At 44.1% G+C, this 16,633-nt stretch overlaps 1 protein-coding gene across 4 annotated transcripts in view; it reads left to right on the top strand.

The window, feature by feature from the left end:
* Positions 1-8,327: 8,327 nt before the first annotated feature.
* Positions 8,328-16,633, top strand: part of SGMS1 (sphingomyelin synthase 1) — a 213,205-nt gene continuing 204,899 nt past the window's right edge. For 3 of the 4 annotated variants that reach the window (XM_050959559.1, XM_050959563.1, XM_050959560.1), the window contains exon 1: positions 8,331-8,525. The gene's annotated coding sequence lies outside the window, so the exon portion shown is untranslated. Of the gene's footprint in view, positions 8,526-16,633 lie in introns of all 4 variants that reach the window. The other variant, XR_007775152.1, reaches the window with a different exon arrangement.

Here is a 16,633-nt window from a genome sequence, read left to right as displayed (position 1 = left end):
TGCTGGTTTTTTTTTTTACTGGTCTAATTTAATTGGTATAACATGGAGATAGGGGTGTATGGGGTGGGCTGCCTGCCTTCAGGCAGGGCCGCAGAGGGGTGTGGCATGGGTTGGCAGGGCTGGAGACAGAGGAGTGCGGGAGTGGCTGGCTTCAGGCAGGGGGGTGCAGCAGGGGTTGGCTGAAGACAGGGCAGGGGGTGTGGCAGGGGCTGGTACAGGCAGGGCAGGGGGTGCAGCAGAGGCTGGCTGAGATGGGCTGGTGTGGGCTGGGCAGGGCAGAGGGTGTGGGGCTGGCTGGAGATGGGCTGGCTGTGGGCAGGGGGTGCAAGGCTAGCTTCAGGCAGGGGCTGGTTCAGGCAGGGGGTACAGGTCCGGGGGGTACAGCCCACCCTGTCCGGTGAGTGCCCCTCCTCCGCCCTCCCCCACTAGGGTAGCAGCAGCAGCCCAGGGCTATTTAAAGGCCCCAGGGCTCCCCTGCTTCCATCACCCCGGCCTGTAAATAGCAGAGGGAGCCCTGGGGAAGCGGTGGGACTCCGGCGGCCATATAAAGGATCAGCGGCAGAGGCAGCTGGAGCCCCGGCCCTTTAAATAGTTCCCTGAGCCCCCCACTACCACAGGGCTCTGGGGGCTATTTAAACAGCCCAGGGCTCCCCTGCTTTACACCCCGGCCCTTTAAATAGCTGTGAGAGCCCCGGGGAAGCAGTGGGGCTTCAGCGGCTATTTAAAGGGCTGGGGTGGTAGAAGCAATAGGAGTCCCGGATTTTTTAAATAGCCCCCAGAGCCCTGCAGCCCTATTCTAGGGCTCCAGTAGCGGGCCTCTGGTGGCAATTTAAAGGGCCCAGGCCCTTTAAATTGCCCCCTGGGGAAGCTGGGCCACTCCAGTACAACATGTACCGGGGCTTGGGCGCACGGCCCTCTTAGGCGTGGAGCCCAATTCAGGGGAATTGGTTGAATTGCCCTAAAGCCGGCCCTGCCTCCTGGCAGGTGGCGCAACAGTCAGGGCCGCGAGGTGAGCGCACTGCTGAAGCCCTGGCCACCTCCCTTCTCTCTCTTCCTCCCTGCTCCCTCCCTCTCCCCCCCATTAGACCAGGTACGCACTCTGCAGCACAGGGAGTCCCCCGTGCATCCGGCTGCCCTGTAGGGTTTTTTGTTTTGTTTTTTTCCCCTGCTTTGCCGTCTGCGCCATTCCCCGCTTTGCGCACCAGCACTGCATTTTTTTTTTTTTTGTCTCCCCCCCACCCCGCTTTGCTGCTCTGGCTGTGCCGCAGGTTTTTTTTTTCTCCCCTGCTTTGCCTCTCCGCCCCTGCCTCTTTTTTTCTTTTGCTTGGGGCGGCAAAATAGTCAGAGCCAGCCCTGTCCACAGAGAGAGCGAGAGAGAGAGAGAAGAGATTGTAACAGAAGTAACAGGTTTATCATTTGTGTTTTGTTATTTGTATTGGTTTGTTTAATGTTTTCTTTAATAATAAAATAGCCCTGGTTTTTAACTGTGATTATTTTGCTTGGTTTTAATCGTGATGTGCCTTAAGGTATGTAAAAGAACTTCTGTGACTCAAACAGTGGGAGTCACACATTTCTCAATTGTCAGTAAGATAAATAAATAATGGCTTACCACTTCTTGTTTTTCTAGACTAGTAACTTTAGGGGTAAAATTACTTTGGCATCCAGCACAATTTAAAATTACCACATTCTATCCCACAATACTGCTTACATGTCATCAACTTCTGGGCAAATTTTGTAAATATATTTTGAGAAAATATTTGTAACAACACAAATACTGCATTAATTAAGAACCTTAAGGCCCAACCTAAAGAGCAACTGCTAACTTATGCAAAACAGTCTATTTAGAGACAAATTGCCCTGTATTTTTATATTTTGTGTTTTCTGCCATTTTTTACTTGAGACATATTTGCAGAAAAACAAGATAGTTGTTTCTTAAAAATTTGTCTGCTCCTGCAGCTGCTTTCCTACAATCCTCTATTTGTGACATAATTTTTGCAACAATCAATGGTGATGTCATCACAATGGGAAAAGATTACATGGAATGCTAAAAAACAGCGGCAGCAGGTGAATTCTTAAACCACTGAGCCTATATTCCTTCAAACCTCCCTTATAAACAAGGGAAAGAGAAATGTATCTACTTTAATTGTTTCTATGAGTATACCTACAGCCTATCACAATAGCATATGAACGTGCCTCACAATACATTAAAAAGCATATGAAATATCAAGAAATACAGAAAATAAATAAAATGTGTTATATACCAATTTTTCCCTAAATAAAAGACAAATTCCGTGCTGGACTGTACCCTGTGCAATCCCATTAACTGCAATGGAATTGCACAAGGTATACATTAGTACAGAATCTGATGCAGAATATTTTTCAATGTTTTCCATTAGGCATCCCAAACTGAGTTGTGACCTTCCAGTTCTGGTGTAAAACATGTTCTTACTTGTCATGTAATAGATGTGTGCACTTTCAAGACTGAGTCAAAATATTACCAATCTAAGGTCCTACATGTTCTCCAGGAGTGTGGCATGTAAGCAAATCTCAATATTGTAAAGTTGAAACATTAAATTTTTTTTCTTCGTACAGTGGATGTTTGTTTTGCATGTCACGTTTGGTTTGGTTTTTCTTTCTATTTGATGATGATATGGGAAGGGTAGGTTGTAGAAGAACATTTCACATTTTGATCTGAATGCTCTGAAATTTATTCTCATCCAGATCTCTTCTGGGAGTGAGTTTCAGATTCATAAGCCAATTGCCGAAAAAGCTGTTGCTCGTATGCATGAGTCTCACTCCTGATGTTGCCAGCTTGATGGACCAGTAGAACGTAGCTGCCATAAAAAAAATTGTTCAGGCAGGATGAAAATGTCCCTAGGTAACTTCAGTTAATGCCTGGGAGGACTCTGACCTAATACTGAAGAGAGCCAGTGAAGAGAGGAAAACACTGAGGTGATGTGTTGTTGATGAGCAGATTGCTGTATTCTGAATCAAAAGGAACTTTCTTAAAGCTATCAGAGGGGTAGCTGTGTTAGTCTGGATCTGTAAAAGCAGCAAAGAGCCTGTGGCACCTTATAGACTAACAGATGTATTGGAGCATGAGCTTTCATGGGTGAATACCCACTTCGTCGGATACTTTCATTATAGTAATACACTATAGCTAGGAATCAGCCATGGCAGCCTCAAATGCAAGGATCACCATGTGTAAAGGCTGATTCCCCACTCTGGCTCTTAGAGTGCAGAAGGTGGGGGCCTGCAAGGATTCTAAAAATTAATACTGGCCATTCCAGGCTGGTATTAAACTCCCAAGGTCACAGTTTCTCTCTGACCTTGGAGGGGTAGATGCTGCCACCACCCAAGTGCAAAAACCCCTGTAACTCAGGAAGGCTGGGGAATTCCTCCCTGTAGGGTATCCTCAAGCCCTTTCTCCCTCCCTCTGGGGAAAAGCTGAGAAAGAAAACAAAGGAAATTAGCTGTTGCCCCAAGCTAATTAGACAACATATGCACAAACCAACTAGGACATCAAAAATCCAATCCTGTTCTTAAAAAATAGTAAATTTTGCTAGATATAAAAAAACCACTTACAAAATTTAAGTATCAGTAATAACCTTTTTGAGGTCCAGCTTAAAGGTTACAAGCAAAACAAAAAGCATTTGGGGTTAGCACAGGGGAGTCCACAAGCCAATAAGAAATAATCCTAATCACGTCTTTTCAGACATTCCCTGATTTACTTACACATCTGGGGATTCCAAATACGTAGTTCTAGGTATGATCATATACCTGGCTTAAAGCTTCTCATAGCATAATTCCAGCCTTGTCCTGCTCTTTCCCAGAGAACCACAACAGATAGACAAAGGGAAATTTTTTCCCAATTTTAAAATGTTCTAGCCCTCCCATTGGCTCTTTTAGTCAGGTGCTCACTCCTTTCCTTTTACCTGTGGGCTTGTTAACCTTTTACAGGTAAAGCAAGTAATGAACAGCTCCTGATGGGTTTTATAGCTAGCTGGCTGGCTGAGTGTCCATAAAAGGGAGCTCCCCTCATCCCCTTCATTTATCACACCATGGTTAAAGCAGAATTTGACAGAAGTGAGGGCAGTATTCTTGCCAGCTGTAGATGGAAAAAGCTGTTTTTTGCAACCATAGCTATTAGGGTATCCAGAAGTAGTGTGGAGTCCAAGTGAACATGAAGGTTGCGAACTGTGGAGGAAAAATTAGGGAGTTGTTATAAAAAACTGAAGACTCAGCTTCTGTTATAAATACAGATATACATTAGACAATGCTTTTATAAAGAAGACCCCAGAGTATCAATACTAAATTAATTGACACATTTAAAAACATCTTCATAATTCTTGTAATAACTGATTGAGTTGTTGGTTTTATTCTACTCTGCAGGTCAAGGCAAAATGTAGTAGTTCTTTTTTATGCTGTTTTTCTTTGCCTTCTACTGAATTAGAATCAGAGGGGCAGTGGTGTTAGGCTGGATCTGCATGCATCCGACAAAGTGGGTATTCACTCATGAAAGCTCATGCTCCAATACGTCTGTTAGTCTATAAGGTGACATAGGACTCTTTGCTGCTTTTACTGGATTAGTGTACACTCGTTTGTTCAATTAATCGTAAATAGAATTTTAAAATTGACTCTTAAAATCATAAAGGAAAATTAAAATTGATATGCTGCTACCAAGTAGCCACTATTGATGTTATAGTAGCCTGGTACTTAGATTCACAGAATCCAAGGCCAGAAGGGACCACTGCATCTCCACTGAAGGTAAGACAAAAAGTAATGGGCTTAATCTACAGCAAGGGAGAATTAGGTTAGATATTAGGAAAAGCTTTCTAACTGTAAGGGTAGTTAAGCTCTGGATAGGAAGGAAAAAGGAAAGATGTGGAATCCCCATAATTGGGTTTGAACAGGTTGGACCTGTCAGGGATGGTTTAGATTTACTTGTTCCTGCCTCAGGACAAGGGGCTGGACTTGATGACTTCTTGAGGCCTCTTCCAGCCCTAAAATTCTGTGATTCTATATTTTTACTTTCACAAACTTTTAAATCCGGATGTGGGATTTATTTCAGTGAACCAGGAGAAAGCTTTTGATAGACTTGACCGTGTCTATCTTTTTAAAATATTGGAAACATTTTGGATTGGGCCAGTTACTTTATATATATATTGTACCATAATGTTTTAGTGTTTTAAAGATTAAAGGAGGGTCTTAGTTGCTGCTTACCAGTACATAGACGTGCTCTTCAGAGGTGCCTTCCGTTTGGGATGTTATCGGCCCTGAGCCTGGAGCCACTCTTGTACCTCATAAGAAGCCCACTGACTGGCTTGCCTTCGCCCAAGGGGCCAAATGCTTTCCTGGTTTGTCTGTCAGCCTATATTGATGACATCTCAGTTTTTATTATGTCTGAAGGTGATGTGCAGGCAATTTGCACCTGTCCAATATATGAACAGGTATCCTCTGCTCGAATCAATTGGACAAAGAACAATTTGATCTTACTGGGATCTTGGCAGTGTAGTAGTTCCCAATTGCTGTCCTCGCAACTGCAATATTGGGGGCATCTCTGGGATGAAAGTGCTGTTTTTTTATTTCTTATCTGAACAATATAGATGTGGGAGACATCTGTGGAGGGCGAAAGGCCTCCTGCAGAAATAGTACTGGTTGCTTGCTGGACTTCCTTTTTGAGGATAGGCTTTGGTTGCCAACAAATTCATGACCTCAATGCTGTAGCACCTACCGCTGTATCTGGACCCTATATCAGAACTGCTGGACTGGATTCAGAGTCACATCAACTATTTTTTGGAACTGTTACACCTGGTTTCCCTCTGATTTGCTGTTCTTGCTGTTAGATTAGTGAGACGGGGTCATTGACCTGGTGAGTAGGGTGTCAGCTTTTTGCCTTTGGTCTGTTCAGTGGCTTTCTTTCTCTTGCTGGGGAGATGGGCTTTGACTCTTATTTGTTCTGATAGGACATGGTTATTTAGCCTTGATTTACCTACATTCTACAATGGCCTTTTCAACTCCTGATGACTCCTGCAAAGTGCTCAGCCAGACAAGGCATTTTACAGTTCATGGCTCTTGGACAACACACATTTTTGTAACCCTCTTTTCCCCTTCAAGGCTGTCTCCTCCAGGAGTCTTCTTCTGCTTTTACCCAGGCTGGGCTGACCAAGCTTATCCTGCCTGATTGCTCTTGGTTGGTTGAGTTGGAGTTGGCGGTAGCCATCACTATTCAGATTGGAATCTGATCTGGGTGGTTATGGGTAAGACCCTCTCTGATTTACAGTCTCAGCAAGCTGCTCAGTGTCTGCAAAGGGTTTTTGAGTGACTGTTCTTGCAGACGGCACTCCTGCATTCCCTTCACAAGCTATCTTCCCTTTTGTGACCCAAGATTTCGTTACAGCTGGGCAGGCTCTTATCCTCAAAGCGTCTGACAGATGCTTCTTTTCCACTTATGAATAGGGCCCTTCCAAATTCACAGCCATGAAAAATGCCTCACGCAACATGAAATCTGATCTTCCCTGTGAAATCTGGTGCTCAGCTGGGGGCTTCTACCCTATGCAAGACTCTAGCTGCTAGTCCCAGCAGGGAATATGGAGGGACAAGTCTTCCTCTTCCTGTACAGGGGCCGCACTCAGGATGGGTCTGACACACCTCTGGGAACCTTCCCTCTCTGCAGGAAGCTGCACAGCTCAAGCTGTCACTTCCGCACATGGAGAGGCTATAGTTCAACCTGTCACAAACAGCCACACACACACAAACCCTGCACAGAGAGGCTGTGGCTCAAGCTGACACATACACACACACCCCTGCGTGGAAAGGCTGTGGCTCCAGCTATCAGTCCTCCATGCTGCTGGGAAAACTGGACATATGGTAACCCACCCCCCGCATCCTGTGATCCTCACTTCTGCACTGCTGCTGGCTGTGGCACTGGCTTTAGAGAAACAACAAGGAGTCCGGTGACTCCTTAAAGACTAACATTTATTTGGGCATAAGCTTTCGTGGGTAAAAAACCTCACTTCTTTGTTAGATACAAGAAGTTGCATCTGAAGAAGTGAGGTTTTTTTACCCACGAAAGCTTATGCCCAAATAAATCTGTTAGTCTTTAAGGTGCCACCAGACTCTTTGTTGTTTTTGTGGCTACAGACTAACACAGCTACCTCCTGATACTTGGCTTTAGAGAGGCAGCTGGCCAGCTCAGAAGGCAGCACCTTTGAGCAGCAGGGCAGAAGTAAGCATGGCAATCCCATGACCCCCCTACAATAGCCTTGGGACTCCCTCTCCCCATGGTTACAACACTACTGTGAAATTTCAGATGTAAACATCTAAAAAGGTGAAATTGACTATTTTTAAAAAACCCTGGCTGTGAAATTGACCGAAATGGACCTTGAAGTTGGTAGGGTCCTACTTAAGAACAAGAAGCAGCTCTATGGGTTCTGTGTAAAGATGCGGTATTATGCTGCCCAATCTGATCTACCCACACTACTTGGATACGTTAGTCCCTGAATGACTCCATGTCCCTAAGCACTTGGGTGACTTGGCAGTGGTGAGTCTTGCGTCTTAGCAATTGCTTTGTGAGCCACATCACCTGAGGGGGAGTGTAGGCCTCACGCCTTCTGTTTGGCCTCTGCTATGGCCTTTCGTTTTCTCCTCCATTGTCCGTGTTTGATTCCTCTTTGATTTTTTACAGCAGCTTCCCAACGATTTCAGTCTGGGTTTTTGCACGTCCCTGTTAATTCTGGGAGTGAGATACAGCACTCGCATGTGACCTGTTTCCTGCCTGGGCAATTTTTTTACTGGGTCAGGCCAAACTGGCCTTTTTGACGGCAGGGGCAGCGGGTTGTGATGCTTTGATGCTGTTCTGTGCACTGCCTGCCCCCCGGCCTACACCTTTTATAACTTGTAGCTTGGCCGCCTTGTGGTTCATCGGTGCGTTCGCAGTGTATTAGGTGAACTTGGCGGGGGTGACGCCTGGGCTGTGTTTATCTTTAACTACAGCTGCTGCGTTTACACTGCAATACATGGTATCAAATAACACTTTGTTTATGTTTTATATGCTTCCTTCTGGAGTTTACACGTCATGTTTCTCAGGCCCACAGAGGCATGAAAGTGCCGACACCCTCCCCAGCTCGCTTGTTCTGCAGTCTCCGCCCCGTCCAGGGCCCGTGTGTGCGGAGCCGGGCTGCCGGCAGTGTGGGCAGATATCAAGGGGCCGTGGGGCTCCCCCTTCTGCGTGCGGGCCGCTGCCGGGTCCCCCCGGGGGGCGCGGAGCGCGCCGTACCGGCGGCTGATGGCAGCTGCGCAGGATGACACGGGCCCATCACGTGGGTGAGCCCTCCCCGCCCCTCGCCGTACGGGACCCACGGGCCGCTGCCGTCGCCGCCCAGGGGACTCCGCCAGCGGCCGTGCCGTGCGCCACAGCTCGGAGGGTCCTGCAGCCACACGGAGCCTCAGCGACCCGTGCCCAGCACCCCGACGCCCATCAGCGCTGGGCTTCCGCTGCAGGAGGCGGCCCGGCCCGCAGCACGGTGAGTGCCAGGAGCCAGCCGGCCTGATCCTGCCCAGGGCGCCGTGCCCGGAGGCAGCCCCCGTCCCTGGAACCCGGCTGCGCCTTCGAGAGCCCAGCGAGCGGTGGGGGGGGACGGGCAGCGAGCCGGGACTCGGTCGGGGGAGACGGGGGCGGGCAGCGAGCCGGGGCTGGTGGTTAGCGAGCTGAGTTGGGGGGCAGGTAGTTAGTGAGCTGGGGAGGGGGTGGTTGGCGAGTCACGACTGTGGGGGGATGGTTTGGTGCTGGAGGATTATCGCGCTGGTTAGTGGCCAGGGCGGGCGGTAAAGATAGGGTGTTGGGTGGGTTTTGGGGCCAGGGAGGCTGCTGGCTTGTTAGGGTGGGGAGGCTGTCAGTGTTCCAGGACAGGGTGGGGACAGTCGGAGTTGTGTGTGCGGGGAAGTAATGGGGTTGCTGTCTGGATTACAGTGTTGTGATGTGGCGGTGTCTGGGAGGCTGGAGGTTTAATGTGCCAGATCAGAAAGTAGCTGATGAGGGAGTTGTGATCTACTGAAGGATATGCTGGTGCTGGCAGAGGTTAGTGAGCTAGGGAAGAGCTAGTTTGCCATTGGAATTGGGGCATAGTGCCACAGTGGAGAGACAGCTGCTGAGGGAGAGGGTTAGTGTGCCAGGTTGGATGGGGGCACCCAGGTGATGGATGAAGCGGCTTAGAGTGCCCAGGTGAGGGTTGCTGCTGGAACTGGTATGTTTAGAGAAAGAGGGTAATGAATGTGGCCTTCTTGGTTTTAAATGCTGTAATGTCTGGAAGCTCACATTGCAACAAGGGGGAATGATCTTGTCACTATTCTTTCTACTGTCAAAAGGTAGTTTTAGGATTTTACAGACATTATTTTCAGTGATGGAAGTGGCCCAGCGATGTGTTTTGAGTTACAACCTGGGGCAGACAAGCAGCTGCAGTCACAAGTTCTGAATTCTTGAGGGAGGGAGGAAGGATGTGAGTGAGTGATTGATAATGACATCTCTTTAGGCCAAAGCTGTTGGTTACATCTCTACTTTAACCGAGGAGCAGTGAAATGGGTATAGTTACCCTAGACATTTGTGGTATGAAATTCCAGATGAGTTGGGAATTAAGCAATAGGTACGAAATTCTCTTTTGTGAATGCTTCCAGACTTTCTCCTCGCTACAACCCCAGAGCTATGAGAAATGAAGGACGCATCAGTAATGAACGGATTCCTCCCTGGCTCTTAGGTAGATTGATTTTGTTTCTAGGTGGTTATTTGAGGCACAGTTGCAGGGAGGCTGCCTATTTGTGTAAGGGAGGCCTGGACTGAAGAATCCTGGTGTTGCTTCCTCTGACTCAGCAGTCCTACCTCAAAGACTCATGGATTGTAGCCCAACCAGCCAAGAACTCCCCAGAAAGGGTGATCTGTTTACAATAGCCCTTCTAAGGACTATACTGGAGTCAAATTACAAAGACCTCATCTGAATTCCCATCTTTTATACAAAAAGGCAATTTTTTTGTTTCCTATGTGGCTGGGGAGGCCTGTACTGAAGAGCCCTGGTGTTGCTTCCACTGAGCCAGCAGGCCTAGCTGAAGACTCATGGATTTGTGTGTGGGGGTGTTACAGGGCTGGGTATGGTTAATATGCTTTATGGTAGTGTGCTGGAGTGGGTGGGGCTTAGTGAGCTAGGGCAGGAGATGGTTAGTGCTAGGGCTGGGTTACTGGACCACAGATATGGGTTATTATGCTGGAAACTTCAGGTTTCCCATTTCTGTTGTTCGGAAAAGTATATGGAGACACAGACACCCCAACCCCCTAAAAGTTTTAACATTGACTTAAATATTCTACCTTATTGCATTTTAAAATTATAAATGGAAGTATGGCCCTGAAATTACAGGGCTTTCTGGTGTGCACAGTTTATAAATAAGGAGAACAACTGTATAACCGTTGTAAAGAATGACAGGGGTATACTTTCTTTTTTTGTGTGGAAAGGGATAGTCTCAGCTCAAATTTGGCTTCGGATGTGAGTTTTGTAAAACAATACTTCTCTGTTGCTCTTAGAGCTTTTGTCATCTCTTCCTGGAATCTAGATTGAAAAATAGATTTTTTCAAACAAACAAGCACTGCCTTGTAGGATTCATAATCCCAGCATAGAACTACGCCTGGATCCTGCATTGACTGTAGTAGACATTGGGAGCTCTCAGCACCTTGCAGGATCAGACCCAATTGTATTAGAACTGAACGTGAAACTGACCCATTTATATATCTGGGTGGAAAGATATTAAAAAAGTTTACAAAAATCTTGTAATTCTAAGGTGCTATTGTAACAAATAAAGACAATTAAAAATAGTATGAAACTGACGTTATGCTCCTTAAAATTTTTGGGTGTTGCTTGTAAAACTAGTGATCTAAGAGAAGAAATGCCATTCAGAAAGACAGAACTAGCCTTTCAAATTTATCACTGGGACCTGCATACAACTCCCAATTAGCCCATAAAACTTTGCTTGCTGGATGAAGGGCCAAGTTTTGCTTATTTTTGTAGGTAGTGTCTTTATGATGTATTTATATTATAGTAGCTTCTAGAGGAACCAACCAAGATGGAAGTCTGCTGTTTGCTAGGTGGTGTTGTCACCATCATCATGATGTTCCCATTACACTTCTGGCATTTAGGACAGTGATGAAGCTCCTCCACTCCTGTCTGTTTCTGACAAGTCTTTCAATGGTTCCCCAGCCGTGCCCTAGGTTTTTCAGCTCGAGTTCCACAGCACTTTGCCATGTTGTTTTCAGGTTGCCTCATTTCAGCTTGCCTTCAGGTGTCCATCTTATTGCTACTCTGGTGATAGAATCAGTTTCCATCTGAAGCACATGACTGATCCATCTCCAATGCCTCCTGGCAGTGACGGTGCTCAGATCCTCATGACTGCACTGTGTCAATAGAACTTGGTTTGAGGTTGTTCTGGGCCAAAAGATATGGAGGATTTTTCTGAGGCAGGTTGAATGGAATGAAGACAGTTTGGACATACCATATTTTCTCATTCCCCAGCAGTCTGCGCTATAAAGTAGTGTTGAAAGCAGGGTGGATTTGATTTAAATCACTAGTCAGGAAGACTCTATTTATTCATGGATTTCTAATAAAAGTGCATTCTTGTTGGTTGTTATAACCTTAATACATATTCTTCACAACTCAGAGATAGATGTAGGTTTCATTTTTAGAAGATACACACTGTACATTTTTAAAGTGATTTATTTTGAAAACTTTTCAGATTAGTTTTACAGCTATATCAGAAAATGAATGATTGGTTATTTCATTTACCAAAGGTTATTGAAGCAGATATTTATGAAGTAATTGGGAGGTGAACTGTCTCCCATTCAACAGGTTAATCATTAATATTTGGAGGATTTTCTTGCCATGCTGTATTAGGAGGAGAACATCACCAGACAGGCATTTAAATTGTTTTATTTAACTAAAATAACTTTATGTATTCTGGATTTTTTTCTTCAACAGCAAACACATTATTATATTTTAACAAAACAAGCATATTAATTTTTGAATTTTAGTTAAACATTCAAGTTTTTTAAAATCAGGTTTTTGTTAAAATTGTTTTTAACTAAAATAGTTACATTTTTTTTTTAAGAAACAAAAATTAAATAGACTATGTCAGCCAGGTCAACATGAGAAACTTAAAATATTGGCTTCTGCAGCTAATTTAGTCGTTTTCACCTTCATTTTCCTGTTTGTTCATAATCTGGAAAAGAAAAACAAGCTTTCCTGCTTTTTCAGGTTCCAAACGATTTCTCAATTTGGAATGAATTAGTCCAAAGGAAGGAAATAGTCTTTCTATGGCGGCAGAAGAAAGTACTGCTGCTAAAAGTGAGATTATCACTTCAGCAGTCTCTGAATCCAAGTGCTTAAGTGACTTCCACCAGTTCACTGGTGTGACTTTCTTTAAAACATCATCAACAAACATATATTTCTTGAATGGTTCACCCTTAGCTCTGAAGTTTATTATAGCTGGCATTATGGAGGGATGATTGCTGGATGTTCACGTCATAGCCAACTCCTCTTCTTCAGCAGTTAAAGTTTGACCCCGGTACTGAGTATTGAGAATACTTGTAAGAAAATGAGCTGGCAATAGTGCTGTTCCCGTTTGTTTTTTTTAATGCTTGTAGTTTAACTCTGTTATTGCATATTTCTCTTTTTAAGATCTCACTAAGTTCCTTCAAATTTCAAAAGTGTCAGCAGTAAAACAGCTATTTTCTTGCATTTTGTTCAAGGCTATAGAAATAGTCTTCAGGGTACTCGGCATGTGCTCAACATTTCTCTCAAGCCCAATGTTGAGAACTTTGGCTGTGATGGTGCCATCTATTTTTTCATGATTTTGTTCACAAACTATCATCAGATTAGGCAGTTCTTGATATAGTGCTCAAAACAGTCCACTACTGAGTTCGATCGCACGTCTTGTGGGTGAGTTAGCTTGGTTCCTCCCACTTTTTTCAGAGTAGCTGCTGCAAAGTGGTTGTTATGGAAGTATTTTGCAATTTCAACAACATTAGGCTTTATTTCTGGAACACTGAAGTCTTTGGCTAGGAGGTACATGAAATGAGCACTGCAACTGTATGTTATTAGCTTGGATTCTCTTCTAAATAATTTCTTCTTATCTTGGGTACATTTGCAGCATTGTTTGTGACCAAGCTGCGTACTGAACATTTGAATTTTTTTTCATAGTTTGTTATAGCTTTTACTGCTACTCCTTGTACATAAGTATTCTGCTGTGTGTGCATTTCCTGATGTATCAATTGTTTCTGTAAGGAGGACTTTCCCTTCTTCTGTGGTCATATAAGTGCATACAACAGGATCATTGTGGACATTACTCCACTCATCAAGACTCAGGTTAACAATTTCATCCTCTAGATCTTTTGCACACTGCTCGATTTCTCTTCCATACAGTTTATCCAGCAATTTGCTTGCAACATTTGCTCTGTTGTGTGGACTGTATCCTGGTCTTAATGACTGAACTGTGTTAATGAAGTGTAGGTTCTCAATCATACAGAAAGGAGAGTTCTTTGTATAAACAAACCAGGCAATTTTTTCATTAATTACCTCTTTTTGTAATCTGCTGGTTCTTATCACAAACTTATCTATGGCTGTTTCTGGATGATGGGAGATTTTTTTTTCGTTTTCCCACAGATATTATGGCTATATTACATACACAATGTGACTGAAACACTATCATTGGCAGATAACTCTGAAACTGATAGAAGATGATGGTGATCTTGAAGGTGGCTAGTCTTCAGAATCCTGTATGTTGAGGACAGAGTCTCCTAAACAAAATAAGTCAATGCCGTTATTTAATTATTATTACCAAACTGCTCATTTAATATTACTCATTGCATTCACTGACAATCCGTACTAACTTAAAGGTGACATAGTAAAAGAAAGATCTGCCTATTTCAGCTATTTATTTTTTTATCACAATTGCATCTAAAATTATGTTACCATAGAGTAACAACTATATTTTTTTCTCAGACATGAGAATTCAAGCATAGTCCAGAAAGAAGACAGGCAGTCCTTAAGAAAGAAGTATGAAATAAAAAAGATTACCAACCTGAAGATCCTGCATGTTCAGACGTGTTCCTTTCATCCTCTTCAATGTATCTGCCTCCTGTGAAGGAACACTTCTCATGATGGTGTTTCATTCGGGCAACCAGGCCTTGCATTTCTTTGTTGCACTGTTTGCATTTTGCATGCATGCCTGTCTTACCCACAGATAGAGGAACTTCATTAAAATATTCCCAAACAGGGTCTGTTTTACGGCCTGCTGCCATTATAGGTTTTTCCTTCTAGTGAGAGAATGGTATGGTAGATCTCAAATCAATGAAGGTTACACTCAGAAAGACCTCAAGACTTCTGGAATATGCTGCTCAAACAGTTTCACTTTTGTTTCTGCTGGCTGCCCCTTCCTTCTCACATTTATCTCCAAACTGCTTCTCCTTGTCCAAATCTATTTCGCCCCCAACAATCTTCTATTAATTGAACTTTTTGAAACTTTGCACTTTTAGAGAGAGGTAAGGGATTGACTATGTACACAAATTTGCAGAGTCACAATAGGGTTGAGGTCTGTTATTTCTCACCTCTATATATTATTTATTTAAAACGTTTTTGCTGTTAACAAGCATGTTATCTCTGGAGACAAATCTACAGTTTGAGAACTGCAAAACTAAGCATCTCCAATGGTATCTTCTAGACTGAGCACTGAGTCCCATTGGGTGGATAGAAAATTTAACCTAAATAATCTATACAGAAGTCCCTGGAACCCCATAAAATTGGGTCCCCAAACCATGAACTATTGGAACTCATATACAAATTTTTTTTTAAACATTACATGACTATATTGTCTTATACTATAGAGTTAAAATTTATAATCCCTATTCCATGATGAGATATCTTTGAGCTATAATGTATCTTAATTAAAACTATAGATAGAACACTTTTTTAGAAAAACATCTATCAGAAACATCCGATTTATATTAAAAAAAATTAATTTCTAAATTTATTTTAAAAAAATCATTGATTTTTATCCACCCTGGTTGAAAGTATGCAGCTCTGATAGATCTTGAGGTTGGTTTTTGTGTTGTATTTGATGATTTCCAGATTGAATGTAAGCTCCTGAAGGTGTTCCTGGCTTTTTTGATTTTTGTCGCGAATGTTCTGACTCGTTCCACTGTCCTGGCTGATGGTGCTGCCCAAGTATGTGACTGTTTCTACATTGGTGAGAACATAATCCTGTATCCATGGTGGTGAGGCAATGTTAAAGGTCATGATAGCTGTCTTATTGCGATTGATTTTCAGTCCAATTTGCTGGCTGAATGCAGGTGTTGTAATAGACAGTCGCTGCCTCAAGGAGTTTACAATCTAAATGAACAAGACAAGTAAAAAATGGGAGAAAAAGAGGTGGTACTGTGACTGTTTTCTTTGATGGAGAACTGCCATACTGATGAGTTACATAGGGATTGTGACTTGCTGGAATCGCTTGCCAGATCTGGAAGTTTGACCTACATATTCTGAGTCCCAGTGCAGTGCCTTAACCTCAAGATCATCCTTTCTCTCAGATTGACTGGCATCAATATATCGGCCTGCATCAACAGAGTTCCTAGAAGTTGCATCAAATCTGTTGAGGCCTTTGAGCCCTGAGTAGGTGAAAATGATGATTGTTAGTTTTTTTTTATTATAATCTGAAAATTACAAAAAAAGGAACTGATCCTTCACAATTTAAGTCAGAGTTTTGCCATTGATCTCTGTAGACTGGATCCTGTGTTTAGGGTTGCCAACTTTCCAGTTTCTCAAAACTGGACCTTACAAAATGGACCCTGCCCCCAATCAAAGGCTCACCTCACTATAAAGAGAAGAGGGAGGTTGAAGGGAACCATGTCTCTCCTGCTCTGTCCATCAGCGGCTCTAAGGGTATGACTACACTTGCAGCTGTACAGCGCTGGGAGTTACAGCTGTCTTCGTACAGCTGTGTAGGGAAAGTGCTGCAGTGTGGCCACACTGACAGCTACCAGTGCTGCAGTGTGGCCACATTTGCAGCATTTGCTGCGCTGTTGGGAGTGGTGCATTATGGGCAGCTATCCCACAGAGCACCTCGTCCCATTTTGGCGTCGTGGGTTGTGGGAAGGGGACGGAAGGGTGCCCATTCCGCTTCCTGTCCCAACGCCCCGTGATGCATTGCTTCACACCCCAGCAGTCACTGTGTTTCCATCCACGTTTGGCGCTATTGTGACTCTCCCAATGGTTTCTGTGCAGCGCGATTTCTGTGGGAAATGGAGCCCGAGCTGCTGAGGACTATGCTGATGAGTCTCGCCAACACATCACGTTTGGCAGTTGAGCTATTCCTTCAGCTCCAAAGTGAAAGTGAGGAGTCCGATGATGATATCGAGTCACCTGACGCATATGACACTAAATTGCTTGTGGCATTCACGGAAATGCTCAGCACCGTGGAATGCCACTTTTGGGCTCGGGGAAACAAGCACTGAGTGGTGGGATCACATCGTCATGGAAGTCTGGGATGACAATCAGTGGCTGCAGAACTTTCAGATGAGAAAAACCACTTTCATGGGACTGTGTGC

The sequence above is a fragment of the Gopherus flavomarginatus genome, chromosome 6 (assembly GCF_025201925.1).
Source record: "Gopherus flavomarginatus isolate rGopFla2 chromosome 6, rGopFla2.mat.asm, whole genome shotgun sequence".
In the NCBI taxonomy this organism is placed as follows: Eukaryota; Metazoa; Chordata; order Testudines; family Testudinidae; genus Gopherus; species Gopherus flavomarginatus.
Note: the sequence above shows the minus strand (reverse complement) of the source record. Positions and strands in the feature narration are given on the sequence as shown.